This window comes from Giraffa tippelskirchi, chromosome 3 (genome assembly GCF_054371585.1).
Source record: "Giraffa tippelskirchi isolate mGirTip1 chromosome 3, T2T-mGirTip1v1.2.pri, whole genome shotgun sequence".
NCBI lineage: Eukaryota > Metazoa > Chordata > Mammalia > Artiodactyla > Giraffidae > Giraffa > Giraffa tippelskirchi.
This window is the reverse complement of record NC_137277.1, coordinates 166,342,568-166,361,353: the sequence shown is the minus strand read 5'-3', so window position 1 is coordinate 166,361,353 and position 18,786 is coordinate 166,342,568.

The following is an 18,786-nucleotide window of genomic DNA, read 5'->3' as shown; positions in this document are numbered from 1 at the left end:
GATGTCGAGTTCATTTTAGATTTTTGGATACAGATATAACACCTAATCGCTCTCGTGATATCATGACTCCAAATTAACATTTTGATGAAAGTATTCAAAGTACTGGTTCTGGGTAGCTGTTAATATTTTATTGTACTGTTCTTTTCCCTTCATTCAAAACCAAATTCTTAAAGTGAAAAAAGGGGCAATGCCTGAAAATTTACATCAAGGAATTGCTCTATCAGATAATACATTATGCTTCTGAGATTTTCAAGTTGTTTAATAAAATTATATTACACTAGGAGGTTTAACATATGCTTATACACAACTGACTTACACAGTTAATGCAGGGCACTAGTTAAGAAACACTTACTCTTTGTAAATCCTTTTCAATGAATGAAAACTTCAGAACCAATTAGGTGTGGTTGACATTTGCATTTTAAGGATTTTTCAAAGATTAGAGACATTAAGCCTCACAAGTATATCAAAATGACAGCCTTACCCTAAGTTAAACCATCTTGCCCATTTGCAATAAAATCTCCATCATCTCGGGCCTAGAAAATGTGTTGAGCTCATAGACTAAACATTCAACAGTTGTATGCACTCAGCAGCTTTATGACTTTTTGGGTGCCTTTGTGGAATCATCCTGGAATCAATTTATCTTCATGCTTCAAAGAATCCTAATTCAGAAGTACTCCAAATGTTTGGGACTATTTTAAGATTATTTTTCTTCTTGAAGTTGAAACGTAAACGAAAACGAATGCTTTCCCGATAATTTTATACTGTTTTAACTAACTGTTAAAGTTCACCTTATGTTTAAACTACAGCTTTCAGGCTTAAATGTGTTTTAACATCTATGATTATTCTATTTTTGAAAACCGACCCTCTTAATAATACTTACTTCTGGCTCTTTTGCCTATGTGCCACAGTAAGTATGGTCAAGCAGTTAGAGGGCGAATGCATTGGATCTTCTATTGATTCCCATTATAAAAATAGATATCTGCTTTTGCCTTGCTTTCAAGAAAAGACAAAAAAAACTAGTAGACCACGCTGAAAACTTAAGTATAGTAGAAATATATTTAGTTGTTTTTTTTTAGCTAGAATTGTTATTCTGGTTTGCATTTTCAAACATAACCAGTAAGTCATTGTTCATTGTCTGAAAGGCAATGCCAAAGAATGCTCAAACTACTGCACAATTGCACTCATCTCACACACTAGTAAAGTAATGCTTCAAATTCTCCAAGCCAGGCTTCAGCAGTACGTGAACCATGAACTTCCAGATGTTCAAGCTGGTTTTAGAAAAGGCAGAGGAACCAGAGATCCAATTGCCAACATCCGATGGATCATTGAAAAAGCAAGAGAGTGCCAGGAAAACATCTATTTCTGCTTCATTGAGTATTCCAAAGCCTTTGACTGTGTGGATCACAATAAACTGTGGAAAATCCTGAAAGAAATGGGAAAACCAGACCATCTGACCTGTCTCTTGAGAAACCTGCATGCAGGTCAGGAAGCAACAGTTAGAATTGGACATGGAACAACAGACTAGTTCCAAATAGGAAAAGGAGTACCTTAAGGTTGTATATTGTCACCCTGCTTATTTAACTTATATGCAGAGTACATCATGAGAAACGCTGGGCTGGAGGAAGCACAAGCTGGAATCAAGATTGCTGGGAGAAATATCAATAACCTCAGATATGCAGATGACACCACCCTTATGGCAGAAAGTGAAGAAGAATTAAAGAGCCTCTTGATGAAAGTGAAAGAGGAGAGTGAAAAAGTTGGCTTAAAGCTCAACATTCAGAAAACTAAGATCATGGCATTTGGTCCCATCACGTCATGGCAGATAGATGGGGAAACAGTGGAAACAGTGGCTGCCTTTATTTTTCTGGGCTCCAAAATCACTGTAGATGGTGACTGCAGCCATGAAATTAAAAGACGCTTACTCCTTGGAAGGAAAGTTATGACCAACCTAGATAGCATATTAAAAAGCAGAGACATTACTTTGCCAACAAATGTCCGTCTAGTTAAGGCTATGATTTTTCCAGTGGTCATGTATGGATGTGAGAGTTGGAGTATAAAGAAAGCTGAGCGCCGAAGAATTGATGCTTTTGAACTGTGGTGTTGGAAAAGATTCTTGAGAGTCCCTTGGACTGCAAGGAGATCCAACCAGTCCATCCTAAAGGAGATCAGTCCTGGGTGTTCATTGGAAGGACTAATGTTGAAGCTGAAACTCCAATACTATGGCCACCTAATATGAAGAGCTGACTCATTGGAAAAGACCCTGATGCTGGAAAGATTGAGGGCAGGAGGAGAAGGGGACGACAGAGGATGAGATGGCTGGATGGCATCATCGACTCGATGGACATGGGTTTGGGTGGACTCAGGAAGCTGGTGATGGACAGGGAAGCCTGGTGTGCTGCGATTCATGGGGTCACAAAGAGTCGGACACGACTGAGCGACTGAACTGAACTGAACTTTGAAGCATTTTGCATTTCCCAGAAGTTCCTCTTTACCTGATATTGACATTTCACTGATCTCTCTGGATCCTATGACTGTCTCCCGTGAGTTTTACACTAGTATCTATGTATAGTTTGCCCTTCTTTTCTCCTTTTTTGTGAGGTATTCCTATTATAGCGTCTAACTGTATACCATAATAGGATTGCTTATTATAGCTATGGAATGCCTATTAACCCTATGAGTTTAGCTACCTATAAGCAGGTCATTTAGCCAATTAACCCAATCTGAAAATAGTATTTAAAATTGTAAATTATATAGGACAGATTAGTTTTCCTCCACCACATCAGCATTTTGAAACTCCTACAGACACTTTCACTTAGACTGAGGGGTACTACATCTTTCTTTCTTTTTCTCTTCTCTTTCCTCTCCTTCTTTCTTTTCCTTTCCATGAAAGGTGGTTTATGTTCAGGGAGTGAGTACCAACCATGAAGCATTTTGTCTTGCCAGATGAACTGAAGTTACTTTTCTCCTCTTTAAAATATTTATAAAAAATCACAGTTGGAAGAAAGATACTGTAGATAGATAAAAAGACTGGTATTCATTTTAGATGAAAAATTAGTCATAAATTGAGAAGATATACGCATTCCAATGTTCATTGCAGCACTATTTACAATAGCCAGTACATGGATGAATACTAAATGTCCATTGGCAGAAGAATGAATAAAGAAGATGTGGTATAGAGTGGAATATTGCCCAGTCATTAAAAAGAACAAAATACTGCCATTTGAAGCAGTATGTATAGACTAAAGATTCTCATATTGAGTGAAGTAAGTCAGAGAAAGACAAACAGATGATATCACCTATATGTGGAATCTAAAAAATGGTACAGATGAACTTACAAAACAGAAATAGAGTCACAGATATTAAAAAATTATGATTGAGGAAAAAAGGTGGGATAAATTGGGAGACTGGGATTGCATATACATACTTCTATATAAAAAATAAACAACTAATAAGGACCTACCATATAGCACAGGAAACTACTCAATACTCTGTATAGGAGTATAGGAAAAGCATATAGGAAAAGCATCTAAAAAGAATGGATACATGTATATGTATAACTGACTCACTTTGCTGTACAACAGAAATTAACACAGCATTATAAATCAACTATACTTCAATAAAAGTTTTTTTTAAAGAAAAATGCTTACTATTTCTAAAAACAAAGATGAACATTGTGAAGGAACCGGATTTTTGGACATAGCTATCTGGAATATTTGCAGGGATATCAAAGTAGGGAATGTACCAGCAAAGAACCAATAAAGGTACTAGAACAGGTGTGAGCTGCTGGTTTCCTAGATGCCAAGAGGAGTGGCAGCCTATCTCTGAAACTAAGTTGAGTTAAATACTAGATTTAATCTGTTTCTTTCTACCGGTACCGTCATAGCCTCCTGCTTGTATTCGGAATACTGTATAGAGTCAGAGTATTCAATATAGATGCGTGAGAGTGATGGGGAGAAGAAAGGGAAAATATTTATTTAATAACTTTGGGTTTAATTATTGAAGCAGACAACGTTTTTGTGTATTACTGCAGCAAGAATTAACAGTGAGAGGTGCTCACATATAGATGAATATATATATATATATATATGTATGTGTGTGTGTGTTGTGTGTGTGTGTGTGTGCTGGGTGCTTGTTAAGTGTGGAGTAACCAAACCATGGTGGTTATCTGGATCTTTAAGACATTTTCTATATAGATTTTCTATGTATTCTTGCCACCTCTTCATAAGCTCTTCTACTTCTGTTAGGTTCTTGACATTTCTGTCCTTTATCATACACATCCTTGCATGAAATGTTCATGTAAGAATGTCCTTGATATATCCAGTTTTCTTGAAATGATCTCTAGTCTTTTGAATTCACAGAGAGCTATTCAAAATAGGTCATAATGACCTGTAGCCACGATGGTGTCATCACTCATCTAGAGCCAAATATCCTGGAGTGTGAAGTGAAGTGGGCCTTAGGAAGCTAGTGGAGGTGATGAAATTCCAGCTGAGCTATGTCAAATCCTAAAAGATGATGCTTTTAAAGTGATGCACACAATATACCAGCAAATTTGGAAAACTCAGCAGTAGCCATGAGATTAGAAAAGTTCAGTTTTCATTCAAATCCCAAAGAAGGAAAATACCAAAGAATGTTCAAACTGCCATACAATTGCACTCATTTCACATGCTAGTAAGGTTATGCTCACAATCCTTCAAGCTAGGCTTCAGCAGTATGTGATCCTAGAACTTCCAATGTGCAAGTAGGGTTTAGAAAAGGCAGAGGTATCAGAGATCAAATTGCCCATATTCTTTGGATCATAGAGAAAGTAAGAGAATTCCAGAAAAAAACATCTAATTCTGCTCCATTGTCTACACTAAAGTCTTTGATGTGTGGATCACAAAAAAAAAAAAAAAAATGTGGAAAACTCTTAAAGAGATGGGAACACCAGATCACCTTACCTGTCTCCTGAGAAACTTGTATTCAGGTCAAAAAAAAAAAAAAAAAAACAGTTATAACTGGACATAGAATGACTGTTTCAAAATCGGACAAGGAGTATGACAAGGCTGTATATTGTCACTCTGCTCATTTAACTTATATGCAGGGAACATCATGTGAAATGCCAGGCATGATGAATCAAAAACTGAAATCAAGATTATCAGGAGAAATATTAGCAACCTCAGATATGCAGATGATACCACAGTAATGGTAGAAAGTGAAGAGGAACTAAAGAGCCTCTTGATGAGGGTGAAAGAGGGGGGTGAAAAGGTTGGCTAAAATTTCAACATTCAAAAAATGAAGATCACGGCATCCAGTCTCATCACTTCTTTGCAAATAGAAGGGGAAAAAGTGGCATGGGTGATAGATTTTCTTTTCTTGGACTCCAAAATCACTGAGCATGGTGATTGTAGCCATGAAATTAAGAGTTGCTTGCTCCTTGGAAGAAAGCCATGACAAACATAGTCTATTAAAGAGCAGAGACATCACTTTGATGACAAAGGTCCGTATAGTCACAACTATGGTTTTCTCAGTAGTTATGTACAGATGTGAGAGTTGGACCATAAAGAAGGCTGAGCACCAAAGAATTAATACTTTCAAACTGTGGTTCTGGAGAAGACTTTTGAGAATGCCTTGGACAGCGAGAGAACAAACCAGTCAATCCTAAAGGAAGTCAACCCTGCATATTCATTGGAAGGACTGATACTGAAGCTCCAACAGTTTCGCTTCCTGATGCGAAGAGCTGAATCATTGGAAAAGACCCTGACTCTGGGAAAGATTGAAGGCAAAAGGAAAAGAGGGAGGCCGTGGATGAGGCCATTTAGATAGCATCATCAACTCAATGGACATGAATTTGAGCAAACTCTGGTGGATAGTGGAGGACAGAGGAGCCTCATGTGCTGCAGTCCATGGGGTCACAAAGAGTCAGACACAAGTTAATGACTGAACAACAGTACATACAAACATACATATATGTGTGTGTGTGTGTGTACATATGTGTGTGTGTATTTGTACACACACATCTGTAAATACATATACAAAGATATATATATATAACACATATTGAAAGTGAAAGTGTAGTCTCTCAGTCATGTCTGACTCTTTGCAAACCCATGGGCTACTAGCCCATTAGGCTCCTCTGTCCATGGATTTCTCTAGATGAGAATACTGAAGTGGGTTGCCATTTCCTTCTCCAAGGTATCTTCCTGATGCAGGGATCAAACCAGAGTCTCCCTCATTGCAGGCAGATTCTTTACCATCTGAGTCACTTATGGAAGTGACATAACACATATTACCCAGAGTCTAAAAGAAATTTTTTGAAATAATGTATATTTCAGTTTTCAACAAAAAATTTTGAATAAATTGTATATGTGAAGTACTTTTAAACATACGGTTAATAATATGTTAATGTTTTTGAGGACATAGTTTAGTTTTTAATATATTCTGTCATATAAGTACTCTGTAATGTCTCCAATCCTCTTTTCTTGGCCCATTTAGAATCTTTTGTTGTTTTCAACATTACATCTTCAATGAGCATTATTTTACAAAAAGGCTATCAATATGACCTCAATTTGCCATGGGTTAATTTTCTAGAAGCAGAATAACTAGATAATATGTTTTTCCATTGTCAAATTACCTTCCAAAAGTTTGTAAAATAATTTATTATCTATATTATAGAGTTTCTCTTATTCTTTGATTTTAACACTATCTTTAAAAACTATCATCTAATCTCACTGGGGATTTGAAAAGGTCCATATACTTTTAAATTGCATTCATCTGATTTCTAGTGAATTAAGCATTTGCATTTTTGTCACATTTATTTTAATTATCTATACCAATATTTCTTTTAATATATGGGCCTTTTATATAGTAAAATTATTACTACTTTCTGATCATGTAATTACAATGTTTTTCAATTTTTGTATTGTATTATAAATTTTATTTAGGTTCTACCTATCTTCAAATTGTTTTACGTCTTTTTTATTAACTACATGAATACTTTCTTTTAAGCATTCCATCTATAATGTTCATGAGGCTTCCTGGATGGATTATCTAATCCATCCTAACTTTTATCACAATTTAAAGATTTTTTAATATTAGAATGAGATAAAATATAGCCAAGAAATTGCCACTTTATTTCCAAAGAAAAAGTGCAGTTTATTTTCTATGCTCATTTTTGTTTCCTAAAAACCATATCTGTGAAAAGCAGTTAAAAAACAAGTATTCCTTTGCCTACCAACAGGCGACATTTTTGTTTCAAGAAGAAATGAATGAAGTCTTCTGCCACTTAATTACACATTAGTATAGATTTGTGAATATAAAATATTGTGACAAGAAGTAGAACATCTTAGGGAAATGTGTGTTTTAAGAAGTATTATCATTTAGAACAGGAAGGTATGGGGCCCATGCTGGGTTGCTGTCCTATTTACAGTCTCTCCATAGCTGCCTAGATCCCCTTTGATGTTCAATGAAATTGTGTGTGTGGTGACTGATTTACATCTGAAGCTCAGGGACGTGGTTGAGATCAGAAGTCAACTGGGGATCTGGAAGGAAGACCCCAGGAATACCTACATTTGGAGTCATGTCCAGACGTCTTGCTCTTTCATGAACCCTCGTGAATTTCATGTCTTTGAATTTTCAGTACTGGTGCTGACATCACTAATCCTGAGATCCACTTTCATGGACAAGTACAGATCACTCTTTGCTAGTAAATTGCATGTCATCTAAAATGTCATAAAGAACAGGGAGTATAGAAGCAGCTACCATGTGCTGGATTTTGTTGCAGTTTTAAATTTTGCTTCTGAGCTGAGTACAAATGAAGTGCTAAATTCCACAGTCTCTCCATTCTTCTAAAATGACTCCCTTCCCCAAAGTTCAATTAAATCTTCCCTAAATGTGATTATTACAAAACCTAATTTATATGATCATTTGTACTACCTTCTATCTAAGGACCTTTAATTCTTTTGTAAACTCCCTTCCCCTATTAGGAAGTTATGAAATGTTATGTAAATTTACTTGGATTTATCACATAATATGGCTGCCAGAGTATATAATCTTCAAATTCTCTAGTGCTGAAGAGAAATAAATCATTCTAAATATATCAATGACATTTGACTAAAGAATAAAACTCATATTACCTAACATACTATTTAAACTGTTGTCTCAAAAATTCTTACAGCCTTGTAACCTGAATGTCAAGTTTTAGACCCTGCTATAATTTTTAACACAAAATAGAAACCTGTGAAAAAGTAGGGGTGTGACAGATTGCAATAAAACATTTAAAACATGTTCTTCTGTTAGTGGTTTTGACATTCTCTTCCCATTAATAACTTGTGGAAAGTTCTTAAAAGTTCTCTTGTTGAGTCGATGTAAAGTTACTGAATAGGATGAGATAATGAAAAGCATCACACTAAGGGGCAAAACTAGAAAGTTCACCCACTAAAAAATATAAAAATATGAGAAACAACAAAGTAGTGGGCTTCTTATTTATATTTTAATTGTCTTCATTGTAACAGTAAGCATAATGTTTTAGGTAAAGGCATGTGTTTTGCATAAATGCTTAGCTGATTTTACACAAAAGGAAATAGAACTATGATGCTTAATTTATTGGCCAAGAGGTAATCCTTGCTCCAGTAAACATTTTTGTGTGAATGCACTTTTGTGTTTACAAAGGGTTAGAATCTAGAGAATTTTGCCTCCTCTCACTTTCATTCATCTTACATGGCATATTTCCAGTCCAACAAGTGACTTTCTTTCACCGACTAGAAGAATCATGTGACATAAGGCTCTCTTGATGGATCAACCCATAAAGTAAATCTTTTGATTTGACATTTCTCAGTTTTCATCAATTGAAACCAGCTAAAGTGATCTCAGAGTTAAATCTGAATCATTCTTAATGTTTATTAACATAAGTCAACCCAAACAAGAAAGATGGCTTAACAGTTAGTTTGTATTTAAACTTTTTTATAACAATAATGGCTATGGATTTCATAATATCTTTGTAAGGGTTCATGTTGTGTCATAATAATTTCAAATGTCATCCTATAATTCTTCACCTTGTAACTTGACTCATGGGCTAGAGAAATGATGGACTATGTGTGATATAATAGATTCCGTTTTCCTTCAGTGGGCAGAGAGGGAATTTAAATGTTGGCATTTTTAATTCTTCTAGTGTCAGGGTGATCAGTGGAGAATTATCCTCACAAAGGAAAGTAAAAAAAAATGTCTCATCTTAGGAAATAGTAGTGGAGAAATAATAATAAAGCTGTTGCTTCTTTTTTATCACCAATTAATTGCAAAGCAGATGCCTTGTGGTACATTTGCATTTCCTACAGTACTGGCAATGAAAAGTGTTTATGAAAAATATCCCTTTTATAGTTACAAAGGCCAAAAGAATAGATTCACTTGAGCCAAATTAAAAGAAAAAAAGAAGAAACTACAGTTCACATAAGGACTACAACAGTATCCAGGAGGACAGGAAATATGGCTGCTGTTAAGAAAAACTGAAGCTTAACAGTTTCGAATTGTGTACAAACTTAAAAAAAAAAAAAACTACCTATGCATATATTTAAATAATAAATATACAACATAGACAAGATTGAGAGTAACTTCACAGTGTAAGAATAAAATTTAAAATCACCCTCTTCCTATATCTTAATGCACTTAATTTTTTTCCTCTACTTCTATGTCATCTAACTATCATTCCTACAATTTACAAATTTTAATTCTGAGTCTGATTGCTTCTTATCATCTCCTTTATGTTAGACTGAACAAAAAGCTATAAAATAATTAAAACAATTTGTTACTATGGGAAAACTAGATCAATGAAATTGGATAGCCCAGAAAGCACATACACATTCACACAAAATTGTGAATATGTAAATGTGCAACAAAAACATATTATTATATAATATTTATATGTGCATTTATTGCATATAGTTATATTTATACTTATAATTTATAGAGGTGTGCATACAGATACAAATAAGCTTTTAAAGATGCAAATAAGTTTCATGGTAAATATTTAATACCAAAACACCAAAGATTCTTAAAAAATGATCTCTCTAATAGATAATATGAACATTAAGCTATATAAAAATATTAACTTTATTTAGAATTCTATCTAACACCATTCTCCAAAGAAAATTCCAGATAAATGCAAATAATTAAACCATACAGATTTCACATATAATTATGTATTTACTTATTTGAGATAAAGAAGTATTTGATAAATTAAAAGAAGTAAAATGAACTTCTGTAAACTAAAAGAAAAAAATAGCTACATAAAAATGTCATAAACTTTAAAAATACAAAATAAAGGTTTATGTTTTAATTTTAAAAAGTTCATTACCAAGATCCTAATAGACAAATAATAAATAAAAATAAACCTAGCAAACATAACTCACAGAGACAGGTATATAAACAACTTAAAAATATATGATAAACTTGCAGCATTATTAATTCAAAATTCATATACTATTTTTCCAATCATATTACAAAGACTTCAAAATAGTCATTAATACTAACAAGTAGTCACTGACTGTTATTTTCCCATGATAAAGATGAAAGTATGAATTGGTGCTAACTCCTAGAAATCTATGTGGCAAAATATAGTAAGAATCTTAAATATATTTAACAGTATACTCTGATGTATATAGCTTTGAGCCAGTATTGCTCTTTTGGGAAATACATCCTGAAAGATGTGGACAATATTTATATATAAGGACACCTGGTGGCTCAGACAGTAAGAATGTGCCTGCAATGCAGGAGACCAAGTTTCGATCTCTGGGCTGGGAAGATACCCTGGAGAAGGGAATGGCTATAGACTCCAGTATTCTTGCCTGGAGAATTCCGTGGGCAGAGGAGCCTGAAGCTACAGTCCATAAGGTCGCAAAGCACAACTAACACTTTCATCATATCTTTTATATGTAAAAATTTGCAAAAAATTCTTGAAATGTTAAGCTATAGAAAGAGGTATTCCATATTTGAAGGTTTTTTAGTGCTATAAAGAACTGATTATGATAAATGTGCCAATCCAAGAGAGGAGAATGTAGAATTACTAACGTGAAAATGGAACGTTATTTCTATACATTTGATGATGGAAAATGACCACAAGGAAATTTATAAAATTGAAAAGCAATCACTACTGTTAAGTGGAGTATAGATAATTGTTTGTATGTTCTTCTTTATATGTGTTTCTGCTTTCTAAACTTTCCACAGTAAAGTTTATTACAATTTTATTAAATATTATAATAATATAAAAATTTCAGAGAAATATTCGCCTAGAAAACAAGATATGTTTTCTCATCTGAGGACCTAACAGTCCAATGGGGAACCAACCAACATGATGGGAAAATGAAAAAGTCGCCATGGGTCTGCACTCCTTTGAGAGGTTTGAGGAGGGAAGCTTCATAGAAGAGGCAAGACTTGACCTGAGTTCACCACATGAACCACGAGGAAACAGAATTCTACGAGAGCGGGATTACTCACCACAAGGGTACAGTGTCACAGGCAGATGTTAAGTTTGGATGGAGGGCAGGTGGACTTTCCACTGAGAAAATGTACAAAGAAGAAAAAGGTGAGTAGGACTGCAGGAACCTGTATAGATAAAAGTGGAGGGATGAGGGAGTTGGAGCAGGCAGCTCTAGTTTTTCTTTTCTATGGAGAGTTGGCTGGTGCATGGCGTTAATGGGAGCTAGTGAGACTTAAAAACTTGGGCATACTTATTGTGAGGAATGGGAAAGGGAGTCTTACCAGACACCAATGAAGGGGCTACAGAGAAGCCCAGAATACTAGGTATTCATGGACGCACCTTCTTAACAGCTGGTGTAGCAAGTTCTACTGACTCACATCTCTCATCTACGTCTGTGATTTTAAGGGAAACAGTTGATCTTTCATTACACCTGAAAGCATGCAAGACAGTGAAGTCAGTGCATACTTGTGGAAAGTGAAAGTGAAGTCACTCAGTCGTGTCCAACTCTTTGCAACCCATGGACTGTAGCCTGCCAGGCTCCTCCATCTATGGGATTTTCCAGGCAAGGATATTGGAGTGAGTTGCCATTTCCTTCTCCACGGGATCTTCCCAACCCAGGGATTGAACCTGGATCGCCCACACTGCAGGCAGACTCTTTATCATCTGAGCCACCACGGAAGCCTGTATACTTATGGAGCTGCCACCAAATGGCTACATTGTATCAAATGCTATGTATCCACATCAGTTATCTCTTTTTTTTTGATTAAAGTATAGTTGATGTACAATTTTCTGTTAGTTTCTAGTATATAGCAAAGTGATTCAATCTTACATATAAATACATATGTATATATACTAACATATACATATAAGTATATATATATATGTGTGTATTTTTTTCAGATAATTTTACTTTACGGTTTATTATAAGATATTGAATATAGTTCCCTGTACTATACAATAGGATCTTATTGTTTATCTATTTTATATATAGTAGTTTGTATCTGCTAATCCCAAACTTCTAATTTATCCCTGCCCCACCTTTCCCTTTTGGAAACCATAAATTTGTCTTCTACATCTGTGAGTTTGTTTCTACTTTATAAATAAGTTCATTTGTATCATATTTCAGATTCCGCATGAGAGTAACATAACGCATTTTTTGTCTTTCTCTGTCTGACTTAGTAAGGAAACCTCTAGGCAAATCCATGTTGCCTCTTTTTTATGTGGCTGAGTAGTATTCCATTGTATGTATTTTTATCACAAATATTCAAGAATATCAACTGGGTTGAAGACCTAGTTTAGAAAATAAGTATTGAAGCATACCACACTTTGTACAGTTCATATCAACAATGGCCATGCTAAGGAGAAAATGCAAAAAATGATTCACAAGTCAGCCTCCTACTCTCAAGCAAAGAAAGTAGCTTGTGTTCTTTTCAAACTGTTATAACTTTCCTATTATGAGTCAAAAGCATATTCAAAAAGAAATCCACAATTAATTAGCTACCACAGTAGGCAGGTGGACACTACCACACAAATTAGCCATTAATTATCATTTCAAGTGTATTAATCTTACCTTCCAATTGGCAAACTGTTAATGTCATACCTGGAACATATTTCACATTCTTTTCCTATCTCTCAAAGCACTTGAAACAGTGCCAGTTCTTTGGGAATCATTGCATTTCTCTCTCCACATCTTTAAACCCAGACTAATTGGAGAAGGAAATGGAATTTAGTCACTGTTTTGAATAATCCTTGTTGCTCCTCTTCTCCATCCAGGTGGAAAATTATGCATTTCAAACTGCATGGAGAAGAGTAAAGGCACTTTTCATAGTGCAAGATACTAAGGATCATGAAGATGACTTTCTCTTCTTAAACTATCGATGCTGATCTAATAGAATGGAATAAAGACCACAGGAATTGTGTGCATAATTAATCCCAGAGCCTTGAGCTAAAACAAACAAACAAAAAAACAAACACCCCAAAAATGGCCCTTCTTTGCAAAGAAACCTTCTCCATTCTGTAAACAAATTCCTACTATTGGTTGAACACCTCAGGCAGTCTTGTGCCTCTGTTTCCAAGCAGGTGCTATTTACATACAGCTGAATTTTTGAATCTACTTTCTAGATGGAACAATATTACCTCCTCTCAGAGCCCCCATAACACTTTGCATACAAAGTCCTTTATTATATCAAATCTCATAGAGATCAGCTTAATGAACATTTTATCAGTACATACCATGTTTTGATGAGACAGTTAACTGAAGAGGTACAGAGGGTCGCCTCAAAGCTCAGGAACAAGGAGTCATTCCTGACTCTGTTACTTACCAATATTTTTAAAAACCTGCATTTCCTAGAAATGTCATCAACATCTTCAGTATTGTTGGAACCATTGCAAAGGCAATCTATTGTTGGTTTCATAATGAAACTCCTATATCCAGAAAAAAATATTCACCCATACATAAATTTTTCCAACATCCTTATTCACTTGGATATTTTTCTAACATTTCTTTTCTCTACTACATTTCAGCAACAACAGCAACAAAATGAAAAACAATAACACTTCAATGATGGGGGTATGTCAAGTATACACAGAAGTCAACTTAAAGACCTCCCAATGGACAAACCAGAATAATGTAAGCAATGAAATAAAGTAGTATTTGACTATAACCCAAGTATAAATAAATACTCACGAGTCTGTACTGATATAAATTACTGAATAAACAACTGGGAAAGACCAGACAAATCTCCCATGGATAAGACTTTCAAGTTATTTGTGTAGATACTCTGCCTACCAGGAAGTGGAGAATAACAACCGACTTCTTAAGTGCAGGCTGGACATAGTGACATCCTTTCAAAACAGACAGTTTTGAAAGAGAGGGAAAGAAAGTGACCTTAAAGTGGAGAAGCCTGACACACCTGAGCAAGTGATCAAGATCTACATCAGTAGTGATAACTCATATTGGTAGCCTAGTACATACCCTTGATCTGATGTGATGAGAATGACATTTAAGCTCCATAGTCTTCCTTCTAAAAACTCATGAGAATAGCCTAATCATGAGAAAAGCATGAGACAAAAGCCCTTGAGTTACAGTCTTCAAAGTATCTGACAAGTGCTTCTTAAACCGCCAAGGTAACCTAAAACAAAGAAAATCTGAGAAACTGCCATTGCCACAAAAAGCCTAAGGAGACAATATAACTAAAGGAACTGTGGAGTTCTCCCACAGAGAAATAATTCTCTGTGGGAACCTGGTACAACAAAAGGACATTAGGTAAAAATCTCAAGAAGTTTCCATAAAGTACAAACTCCAATTAATAATTATGTATATACACTGGTTCATTAATTGTGACATACTTACCATACTAAGTATCCGCCTGCAATGCAGGAGACCTGGATTGGGTCCTTGGGTTGGAAAGATTCCCTGGAGAAGAGCATGGCAACCCACTCCAGTATTCTTGCCTGGAGAATCCCCATGGACAGAGGAGCCTGGCAAGCTACAGTTCAAGGTGTCGCAAAGAGTAGGACATTACTGAGCGACTAAGCACATGCCATACTAAGGCAACATGTTAATAATAGGGGGAAATGGGGTATAAAGTATATGGTACCACTACAGTTTTTGTAACTTTTCTGTAAATCTAATTATATTCTAAAATAAAATTTTTATAGGGATTTCAGTTTTAAAAATTACATTAAAATTGTCTAAATATCTAAACTTGATTCCGTCCAGTTTCCAGCCCTGGCACTTTCATTAACGTTTCTCAAGAATGAGTATATGGACTCACATAGGGAGAGAATCAACCCTATTTTTCATCTTTTGACTTGAGATCAGGTTTGCTGAGATTTCAGCCAATGAGTATATGTTCAAAAACAAACCAAAATGACCAAATATTTTTGTGCATTCTATACCTCAGACAACATGGTCTGGGTTATGACCTGAGTCTATATGGTTAATGCCTCCAGTAGGAGTTAGACTCCAGAGCACTATAAATATATATGACTGCAGAGTGAGCAGAATTTTTGAAAAAGCAGGTCTAACTACAGATCTAAAATAGACTGTAAGATTGCAAGTGAAAATGTAACTTGACTACAGTCTCTAAGGCACAAAAAAGGGGAAAGATACTAAAAACTATGGAATAATGAGACACATTGAGATTACATTCTTGGCTCATAACTTTTCTTTTGTCCAATACTTTCCCTCCTGGTGTTGGAAGGGCATAGGGAATGAAATTTAATTGAAAGCAGGGATTTCTAATGTGATTTAAATTCTCAATAGATGAATGAATATATCAGGAAAATTTACTAATCTTTTATGTTACTAAACATATAAAAAAAGTAAGCCCCAGGTATACTATGTACAGGTCTTTTATATTCTTAAGGAGCTATAATAATGCATAATCAAAATCAGAATTACAGAGAAGGAATTTCCTCTGCTCCTTGAGTCAGCTTGCAGGGGACAAACTAGGACAAAGATTAAAAACCAGTTCATTTGCTATTTGTACAATAGGGTATTGTATTTTCTGTTATGAAATAGATGATGGATGCAGTTTAATTTATGAATATATTTTAAACCTTTTTCTTGCATAGAAGTGAAAATTAGCATAAGATTCCTGTGTTCCTCAAACAAATTAAACACGGAAGTTTTATGAGAAATGTTGAAGATAGAAAGACCACTCAATTAATTCTAGTTTAAGATTATAATTTTTATTCCATTATCTGGAAAAATAACCTCATAAAAAGGATCCTGAATTATCTAGATAATTGGGCATAAAACATTTTGAGAAAGTATCCATATATAGAAATCTTACTGAAATTTCAGTTACTGGAAGTCCTAGCATTCTGAGGCAATCCCTTCCATCCAGAAGCAAGCGATGGTTCCCCCAGTTCAGTTCAGTCACTCAGTCATGTCCGACTCCTTGTGACCCCATGGACTGCAGCACGCCAGGCTTCCCTGTCCATCAACAACTCCTGGAGCCTACTCAAACTCATGTCCATTGAGTCAGTGATGCCAGTGATGGTCCTCTGTGGAAGTAGCTAATCATGTCTGACTCTTAGTGACTCCATGGACTATACAGTCTATGGAATTCTCCCCTAGAGAGATGGATATTCAAGGAATATAATGGCATTTTCATACATGCTTGAGACCCACTGATTCCTTGGCAATAACATCTGATCATAGTCTTGATGCTTCATAATTTTATAATGCAGCACTTTAACTCTCTCTCTCTCACGTTTTTTATTGCATGACTCCAGTTTTCAGTTCTATACTTAAAATCAATTTTTTTAACTATGGAGATTTACTCCTTTGCTGCTCCCCACTACAGAGGTGTACAGTATTTCCTTTGGAAATTCAGAAATTTCACGTTCATTATTTGTTCATTATTCAGACACGACTTAGAGACTGAACAACAGCAACAATTTGTCTGACTAAAACTGTAAGTTGCAATAATTCTGCTACTTGTCATGATGATGCGGCTCATACCAGACTAGCCTTCTCACCTTAAACAATCATAGAATTGGGTATATTCTGTGGCAGGTATTTCAGTATGTTAGACAACAGGCAACATAGGATTGTGATTTTTCAGGAAAAAAAAAAAAAAGGTTACTTGCCTATATCCCCTGGAGGAGGACATGGAAACCCACTCCAGTATTGTTGCCTGGAGAATCCCATCCATGGACAGAGGAGCCTGGCAGGCTACAGTCCATAGAGTCACAAAGAGTTGGACATAACTGAAGCAACTTAGCACACAGGCACACACTTGACTATATTAGGGATGGAAATAGTGAAACATGGTGCCAAAGGGGATGGAACTAAGGAAACAGCATGACCCAGGGTAGGCATGGAAGTTTTCAGTGGCTGAGAGTTGGTCTGTGCTTACATAGATAAGAGCTGAGTCCCAAAGGCCAAGGAGAAAGTGTTTGCTGTAAGACTGAGAGCTTAACAGAGATGAGAGAGAGTGTGTATAGGACTGGAAGACTACAGAAGTCTGTCCCAACTAGTGTGTACACGAACCCAGGAACCCCATATGATAAAGAGTTGACACACTGATTATCACCAAGCTAATCACATTTAATGCAATCTCAAAACTCCAGCAGAAATTTTTATTGTTTGGTCAGTTAATTATCAAATCTATATGGAAATACAAAGGACCTAGGAAAGTCAAAATGATCTGGGGGAAAAAAATGGTCCTATGCCACCTAAATTCAAGGTTTACCATAAAGTTACAATGACAATTGTTTTGGGCATGTGAGTAGATCAATAAGCCAATGAAAGAGAGTAGTTCAGTTCAGTCGCTCAGTCGTGTCCGACTCTTTGCGACCTCATGAATCGCAGCATGCCAGGCCTCTCTGTCCATCACCAACTCCCGGAGTCCACCCAAGCCCATGTCCATCGAGTCGGTGATGCTATCCAACCATCTCATCCTCTGTCGTCCCCTTCTCCTCCCGCCCCCAATCCTACCTAGCATTAGGGTCTTCTCCAATGAGTCAACCCTTTGCATGAGGTGCCCATAGTATTGCAGTTTCAGCTTCAACATCAGACCTTCCAATGAACACCCAGGATTGATCTCTTTTAGGATGGATTGATTGGATCTCCTTGCAGTCCAAGGGACTCTCAAGAGTCTTCTCCAACACCACAGTTCAAAAGCATCAATTCTGCAGCACTCAGCTTTCTTCACCGTCCAACTCTCACATCCATACATGACCACAGGAAAAACCACAGCCTTGACTAGACGGACTTTTGTTGGGAAAGTAATGTCTCTGCTTTTAAACATGCTATCTAGGTTGGCCATAAACTTCCTTCCAAGGAGTAAGCGTCTTTTGATTTCATGGCTGCAATCACCATCAGCAGTGATTCTGGAGCCCAAAAAAATAAAGTCTGACACTGTTTCCACTGTTTCCCCATCTATTTCCCATGAAGTGATGGGACCAGATGCCATGATCTTAGTTTTCTGAACTTTGAGCTTTAAGCCGACTTTTTCACTCTCCTCTTTCACCTTCATCAAGAGGCTCTTTAATTCTTCTTCACTTTCTGCCATAAGGGTGGTGTCATCCGCATATCTGAGGTTATTGATATTTCTCCCGGCAATCTTGATTCCAGCTTGTGCTTCTTCCAGCCCAGCGTTTCTCATGACGTACCCTGAATATAAGTTAAATAAGCAGGGTGACAATATACAGCCTTGACGTACTCCTTTTCCTATTTGGAACCAGTCTGTTGTTCCATGTCCAGTTCTAACTGTTGCTTCCTGACCTGCATACAGGTTTCTCAAGAGACATGTCAGATGGTCTGGTATTCCCATCTCTTTCAGAATTTTCCACAGTTTATTGTGATCCACACAGTCAAAGGCTTT